This window comes from Pinus tabuliformis, chromosome 1_2 (assembly GCF_031772625.1).
Source record: "Pinus tabuliformis cultivar Carrire ecotype Pingquan chromosome 1_2, CPIR1, whole genome shotgun sequence".
In the NCBI taxonomy this organism is placed as follows: Eukaryota; Viridiplantae; Streptophyta; class Pinopsida; order Pinales; family Pinaceae; genus Pinus; species Pinus tabuliformis.
This window is the reverse complement of record NC_142298.1, coordinates 608052856-608061997: the sequence shown is the minus strand read 5'-3', so window position 1 is coordinate 608061997 and position 9142 is coordinate 608052856.

Genomic DNA, 9142 nt, shown 5'->3' with positions numbered 1-9142 from the left:
GTGATGATAAAATTTAGCCACAATGAAAATTTTTTGTCTCATGTCAATCTTCTTGTTTCAAAGTATCATCTTAATCATTTTCTAAAAAATGAATTCTTAAAGAAACAGATTAAAAGTTCAGGAACATCCTAGTGTAGCTATTTCAATGAAGATTATCGCTGCTTCTTGAAATAAAACCAGGAGAAGAGTGTAGGACTCTGAAAATATGATCTGGAAGAGGATTGAAAGCTTTTATGAAGAGCTACAAAATAGACTTTTATATCAGCATAATTTTAAAAACAAAAATGAGACTAAATTAACGAAATGGAAATTAATGAAAGTGGGTAAAAGAATCTTACCATTAGATAATTGCTTTTAATCTTACCTAAAAGGTATCAACTTCTCCAAACTCGCTGACTTCTTATTTTAATTAAAATTAAGAACATGAAGAAGTCAAACTAACCAAAATCCTATAACCCAAAATCATTATTTATTTTATTTAAACTAAAGCAAACAGAAAAATGTAAAAATGGAATTGTTTGTGTTCAAGGGAATCGAAATTAAAACAAATGCATTAGAAATAAGAATGAGAATTTGAAGTAATTAATTATTCTCAAAATATTATAAGTTTCATAAAAATTGATGATTTTTATAGATTGTCCAGAATTAAGACCAAATCCAAGATAATGAAATTTAAATATGAAGATAGAAAGATCTTGAATTTCTTATTAAATTATGGGATCATATATTTAAAGCTGAAATGTATGAGAAATCGAAATGATTTGAATATGCCGCAAATTTGTCATCAATCCCTTTCTTACCATAGTGGTTTCTAAATATTGCTTTAAATTAACACAATGCCTTATCGGATGATTCACATTGCATGTAGAAGCATGTGTTGGAGTTTATTGCATCAGAGGTTGCAATAGCAAATTGCTAATATGAGATCATGCAAAAAGAATATGTGCGATGAGATGGAGCGATCACATCATTGAAGAAATGTTATATTGAGCAGCGGGGAATAGCCACATTGTGCCTTGCACATCGCACATCGCACATTTCCGATTCGGAATTGTGATGCAAGCATAAATAAAAATGCGATGAAGTGATTGCAATATTGGCATATCAAGATATTAAAAAGTAGTCATGTTGTAAATGCCAATATGATACTTGCAATAGGGTCGATGCGATGGATGGCAGGGCTCTTAGGTGGGACTGGATTTGGACCTTAAAAGAAATTGGCAATCAACAAAATTGAATACCTGCTGTAACATTGTTGATACACCGATATGCGATGAAAAATGGACCCAATGGATTTATTATGAGAATTTAATATCATATCAGATCCGAAACATCAGTACTTTTTAAAATTATGCCTCTATCATTATTGCGATTGAACAGGCATGACATTTCTTATGAACTTGATTTAAATGTCATATTGGGTCCAAAATTATGTGTACAACACAATATTGGTAAGTCAATTATCGAAGAGCGGTGATTCAAGATAACTGATAATATATTCAACTGAAAAACTCTGATATGTGAAATGCGATATGGCATTTTACAAGAAACTGAATGAAGTAACACATCGGAGGTCTTGTATCAACAATTTTTTATCGGTAAACAATAAGAGTCACTTATGATGGGATATTGTGAATATATATCCATTGTAGTATTAGCAATATGAAGATCAAGTTGAAATGTTTGTGATATGAATCCTGGGATACTATTTTAAATTTCACTTGAGTTTTCTAATGACTAAAAGAAAAGTTAAAGAATACTCAAATTCTAATGAATCACAAATAAAGTTTCCCTGAAACTGTTGCAAATTTGGAATGGGTTTGCTGTTTACTTCAAGTTTTGAAAACAAATGAAAATCTGCAAATAAAACACAACAAGAATAAAAAAATAAACTAAGGAATAGAGAAACTAATAATAGATGAAAATGAACTTGTAAATGCGTACCTGGAAGAGAATTGTCTGTGGATTTTACCTCATGAATCTTCCAATTCTTCCTTCGATTTATCAAAATTCTAACTTTGTTCAAACTCATCTCATTATTTATTCTAAATTAGAGTTGGAAATCAATCTAAATAAAATCTATTTATTCATGCTGAGGAAATCTGAAATTCATAAAATTTACCATAAATAATATGAAAATATGCTTCCCTTTGAATTGCAACAACAATTTATTACCTATACTCATTCTGAATTAACTTGAGAAAAATATGTATTGTTATAGTGACTGTTCAATAATGTATTTAGTAAATAAATATGATGTGTATTGCAGCATCAAATAATAAACTAAAGATCAGAATGGGATAAAGCCATTAATTATGGAAAAAATCAAAATAGAATTAAATGTGTGCACACAGCAAAATGGACACCCTTTAGGTCATTTTAGCAAATTTAGAGGAAGATAATATGAACTTAATGTGATTACCATGAAAGGTTATACTAACTAATAATGATTGAATTGGAATTAAGCTTATAATAGACAGTCATACATTTCATGGGATAATGAGATCATGAAACTTTATCTCATCGAAATCTTTAACAAATAAATTTCAGAAAAAAAATATTATAAGGACATCTCGAAATGGAGAAAATTGGCTTTGAGGTAATTGGTGCCAAGTACAACCTCAATTGAATTTAGTCAAGACATTATTCAAAATAGGCAGAGTAGAGGTATTGCTGCAAGAAATTTTGATTTAAAAATGGGAAGCAAGAATTAAAAAGTTTATGATGAGGAGAAAATGTTTCATTGAACATGCATGAGAAGGGTTGATTGCTTTGCTTTATTTATATCTATAAAACTCTTGAAAATCAATTAACTATATGAATTATACTCCTATTCTAACCATATACATGAAAATGACTAGGTATAGTCATATTTCCAATGTAACCACTTTCTCATTTTAATTCTTGCATATATGTATAGCTCAAATGTTAGTAATAGAAATACAAATATAATTACACTAAGGAAGATAAATTTGTAAATAGAATTTACAGTTATTGTTAGCAACTTAATTAAAATCTCATCCTCTTGAAATTTCGTTTCCTATTGAATACTAATTGGATCATAGAAATCTGGATGGATTTCTATTAATGATTTGGAAATGTTCAAAAGAGGAGATGACAAGCTAGATTGTGGATATAAGCTTTTAAATTCAAAGGCCTCGAAAAAATTGTTAGTGTTATGTACAAATGTTAAGTTCTTAACAATTTTCCTCGGAGGAAAATTTTCCAAATATTTTTCAAATGAATTAATGAAAAATTGATGAAAGTTTGTTAGATATAATGGAAGATTATTAATTCAATTAGATTGCTGGCCATATTATAAAAATACACTCTCTTGTTGATATTTCCTTTGAGAAGGTAGAAACAATTGGTAAGAGATGAACATCGATTGAAATTGAAATATTAATAGCTTTTGATGTTCATGATTATAATATGAAACTTCAATTTCCCAATCGAGCAATGCAGCAATTGAGTGTTCACTATTAAAGTGTTCAATATGCTAGCGTAAAGTGTCAAAAAAGATATTAGAAATAAAATTAGAAAATAAATCTAAATTTGAACAAAATAAGTATAAAAGAAAAATGAAATGAAATTACTATTTATACAACTAATGTTACAGCACAATTGGGATTGTTTTGAAATAATTTCTTTTTTATAAGGATCGGCCACAATTATGGAATTTGAATAATTGCCAATTCCAACTTGTGAATTAGAAAGAGAATTATGATTATGAGTAGGAATGAGAGTTTGATATGAATCATAAATTGGAATGTTTTCTCGAATAGTGACATCATGAAGATAGTTTGCTATTATAGAATGAGGATTGGTTTGAAAAAAAATTTAATTGAAATGTCCCTCATTCTCAGATGTTATTTGAATTTTCTCAAGAGAATTCTCTTAAGAAGAATAAAAATCATCATCTTCAATGTCAGAGTAATTATCATAAGTGACTTCACAATATTCTCTAGAATTCCCTTTGATTTTGTCCAATATATCAAAACAAGGAGGAATAAAAATTTCATGTTCATTAAAGGCAAAAGAATGATCAATAATTGTTTCTCTATCTTGATAAAAATTAATTGATATTTAATTTAGATCAGCCTCTATATTTTCTGAAAGATCATTAATACCAAGAGGGGAAAAATTACCATCATTAAAAATATCAAGATAAAGGGAAAAATGTGAATCTGAAATAATGCAATTAAAAATGTCACTATTTGAGAACTCTTGTACATTATGATGATTGTAGATTTTAGATTCTAGATCATTCCTTTCTGTACTCACGCTTTCTTGAAGAGGGTTGCTTTGCTTCTTTGATTTCAGCATTTGTTCATCATGGAAAAACTCATAAATTTGTACAGCAATTTGCATTTTATTATTTACTTTGATTGCTGCTTGCACTTGTTGATTTGAATCTTATTTTCTGAATTTAATACAGAGTAATTTTCAGATTTCAAAGTAGTTTTTTCTCCAAAATTGTTGTTGTTGTCTTCGTGCATTTGAATAAAAATATTTTCCAAGATTTGTGATACCACTTCATCATAATTTATTTTCACATCCATATTGGAATTCTCATTTATGTTGGAAGGGGATGGAACAAAGATTGAACAAATTTCATATGGATTAGTAATGGGAGAAAGAAAACAAATATATTCAAACCAATCTAGTGATTCTTCTTTCGTAGGTTTATCTTCGACTTTAAATCTTAAACAGTTCAAATGAAATCGAATATTAAAATCAATAACGTACTCATTTTCAAACCTTCGTAGATATTCAATTTCATCACATACATGTTCATAATCATAGCCGTCAAATTTAGAAATGAAAATTGTAACAAATTGATCCCAGTTGTGAATTGAGGCAATCGGAAGAGCTCTACACTATTTTTTGGCTTTTGCTGCAAATGTGAAAGCAAAAATTCTGCATAAAATGCCTTCATCAATTCCTTGAAAATCATAATTTAAAACATTTTGAATAAGTTGAAACACATGATTAAAAACAGAAGAATTTCTCTTACCATTGAACTTTGCCTCAGACTAGAGTCTTACCACTTTGGGTGGAGTATTGGAAGATGCACGTCCGTGAATACAACTCCAAATTGAAAGTTTAAGAGGAGACATTATGATTTAAAATTGAAAAGACTTGAATAGACAATAAGTCTCAGGCCCTCCTTCTAACACCAAAAGTGTTGAGGGCCAAAAATGTCTACTTGAACATTGAGGGATAACCACTTAGTCTGGACCTTAAAGCAGCTCCTTTTCCATTTGGAGTAGTGGCTCCGACTGGTTTAACTAGGTCCAATTACCTTTTCCCTCTCACTATTGGTTTATGATCTATCTTTAATTACCAATAGACAGGGATATCAAATCACTTCTTCTTTCTGATCGAGCAAGAGAATGACCCTTAAGCTGATTTGGGTTCAGTGAAACCACAACTAAGATTTTACCTCTTTGAGAAGAGGACTTAAAAGAATTCAGAACTTAATCTAAATGCAAGCTTATTCTATAATGTAAGAAAAAGAAACTAATCTTAATCCTATCTCAATTAGCCAGATATAGATCTAACCCAACCAGGAGCAAGATATTTAAAGTATTCAGATTTAAATATGTCTTGTTTATAATTAATATCAAAATAATGAAGTAATTCAATTAACTCACATTATGGACATCAAAACACATCCTATTGGGACCTCTTAACTGAAATAATCAATCAACAACACTCAGGAAGAAATTCAAAAAAATGGTATTGATTGTCAAATCAATAAATCCAATAATTAAATAATAATATGCAGAAATAGTTCACAACATATTACTATTTAATAAATCAATTTTATAAGATAGATTTCTGAGTAAGTAGTTACTCAGAAATCAGAATTTAATCCATAAGAACAGAGATACATAATAACAACATTGAGACAAATTACCCATATTGACAAAAGTGCACAAACATGAATAAAATGACACATTTCTGTTACCATAAAAATGAAACTGATATTTGAAACAATGGTATTAAAAATACTAGTTTATTGCATCCATTTCTCTGTCCCTGGTCTCCAACGACTCTTTACATTGCTTGAACTTCTACTTTGAAAGATAAAGCCACAATAGTGCAAACTTTGCGCTTTATGCATAATTCAAGATACAAAGCCAAATCCTCAATAATTCCCAGATCTGAGATTTTCTCTCCTCCCTACTACAATTCTAAATTCTTATTACAAAAGTGCTTTTAGAAGTCCAAAGTGCGAGAGAAGAGTAGCTTCTTATTATATTCTGCAATCTCTTATTTATAATATTTGCAAAGGAATTCTTGAGAGGAAAGTTTGTTGAAGAAAAATCTGCCCGATCTAATTTTATTTGCTCAAAATTCCAAATATTTAATTGTTGGAGCCTTCTCATTGATTCAGATCTTTTTCTCCATATCTCTTCTACTATTTTCTTTTAAAAAATAAATCAGAATAAATTAAGATGCAACAATAAAATAAAAATATCATTTCTGGCATTAAAACAAATCCAATCAAATGCAATTAATTAAATAATTGAAAATAAAATCTAAGCTTTCTATTGATGCCTAGGATGGTTTAATTGGCCAATAATATCATTGACGAATAGATATGCATTCAGAAGAGGCTTGGACAAATGAAAATACAGAAAATAAAACTCAGAAAATTGATTTTATTGAAAAATTTGGATCTTGATATTCTGTTTGATTTTCGACCCAATAAATGACCAAATATGTTAATGAAACCTCCTCAGAAATGTTCTCTTTGATCTTTTCTTTCCAATGAGTCATCCTGGGCCTCATTTGGCCAAGTAAAACTTAATCTATGAGTTTCCAATGTTGATGAGTCAAATCTGGCATAATTCTGGAATTTCTGTTGCTGGGCTTGTTATCGACATATTTGGGCACTGCAAACCCAATCATATGTTCCATAAACCAAGGGCTTATAAGCCCCTAAAAATTTTGTTTCATACCCTAAAGGAGCAAGGTCATCTGAGATTATACGACTGGCACGAGCAGTTTTACGCGAAGTTCAAGCTCGTTAAAAAATAAACCTAGCAATGAGCATATGTTCCACTAGAGTTTAAGCTCATTAAAAAATGAACCCACCTTCAGTAAATAACCAGTGCGACCACATTATTATCTTCTTTTAAGCCTTGGTCGTGTTCTTACCATCACCTCCACTCTTTTTTTAGCCGATCATATGCCTCCGTTCAATTGTTTACCCTTTTTGAGGAACAGTTGCGATGAGTGATCCTATTAGCCACCTTCTTTACACTGTCGTGATTGAAAAGTTCCAAACATTACCTCGAACCAACTGCTATCCAAGAAAATCACTCGTTCCTCAAAAAACGAGTCTCCTTTAAGCTCTTTTCATCTAACTTGTAAAATATGAAAAGATTGCCAAGAAATTGGCCTCTCCAGCTCGCTAAAGTGATTGGAAGTGCCATCCCTCCTCTAGATTTTAAACTTTTTGGACCTGAGGGATTAGTACACAAAAAGATCGAGCGTTTATTTTGTTCATCTCATTAAAACTATTGAAAAGTCATCCCTTTGGCATTGTTTTATACTTTTTCGGAGTTAAGGGATTATATTACGAAAAATGAATATTAGAGTTTCCTTTTTGTCTCTTTTCAGACTCTCTAAAATTGAAAAGAACCGAGTTATCCTTGTCGTTAAACTCGTTAAAACAATAGCGACAAACTTGTCCATTCAGACAAGAGTGAGTCTCACTGTCACTAGGCTCGTTAAAACATAGCGACAGGTTTGCTCAAAGGGAAAATTATAGCACAAGCATATGTTATCCTCCTCAAGATTGACAAAAATAAAGAGGTACTGGTCATAAATGAATGGGGAAAATTGGGAAAAAAACTTGAAGAAACTTTATTGGTAGCAGGTCACTCTTGAACATGACACTTTCGCTCTATCACCATGATTTAGTTGGGTTGGGTTATTCCATTCACCGGTCATATCACAATTGGTCCACCGTACCATCCACTTTTGGGGTTAATGCTACCAATCCATTTCAGTGTCGCTGATATGTTCAAGAGAAGTCGCTCAGAGAATTCACCTATCCAGCTTGTGCCTCATCCGTTGCAATACTTTTACGCTCCATTCTTTCATGACCGCCACCCTGAACCTTGTATCATCAGATCGTTTCACCTCCACAAAATCATTTGCTCTGTTTCTTGTCGTAGATGTGAGATTCATTAAGGCCCTCCTACAATGGGTCACTTCTTGTTGACATCAGCTCATTATCCAATAAGTCGACCTAGGAACAACCCTTTCAGTACTTTGAAGCTTGCATGCTTCAATGGCAAATTTCTCACTTCCAGCGACAAGTTTACATTAATGGCCTTCTACCGAAAGATTTTGCGTGGTGTTCGACATTGACTCATGTATTCGCACCATGTGAATTGTACTGCAGTACCTTGAGGGTCATCATCACCATCGGTAATTCCTCTCGCGCCTGTTAACAGCTTAATCATTGGCTGGTAATCAGGCAATGTCTTTCCATGTTCGACATGAGAACATCTTTTCACATGGACCAACTTGTACTTTCAGGTGAAGATTGAATGAGTTTTGAAGACCCTAGATCTAGTTTCATCCATCGGGGCTATGATATATTTAGGAAAATAAAGACATCAAATCTACGTCATTGCTGCATATATAATCATCCAAACCAAAGGATGATGGCTCTACCATAATCATCAATCTGCTACACATACCATTGTCTGTCTTATGTACATGAAAATGAATTTATAAAGCTGAGCATGGGAATGCCTGCTTTAGCTAGATCATGAAAATATTATGAATATAATGTATTGTATTTTATCTTATTATAGATCACCTTCTAGGTCAAAAAACCTTGGATCCTCATTATAAAGCATTTCACCCGACATCAAAATATTTACGACCTCATGCTTTAGGGGGCAACTGTTATCAATATATTTGGGCACTGCAACCCCAACCATATATGTCCATAAACCAAGGGCTTCTAAGCCCCTAAAAGTGTTGTTTCCTACCTTAAAGGAGCAAGGTCAGCTGATTACATCATCTCCGAGAAGTTTTCCATTAAAAACTACTCAGAACTAGTCAAAGCAGGGCCATACAGACTGCCCAGTGCTAAGGGTGTGATGCATCT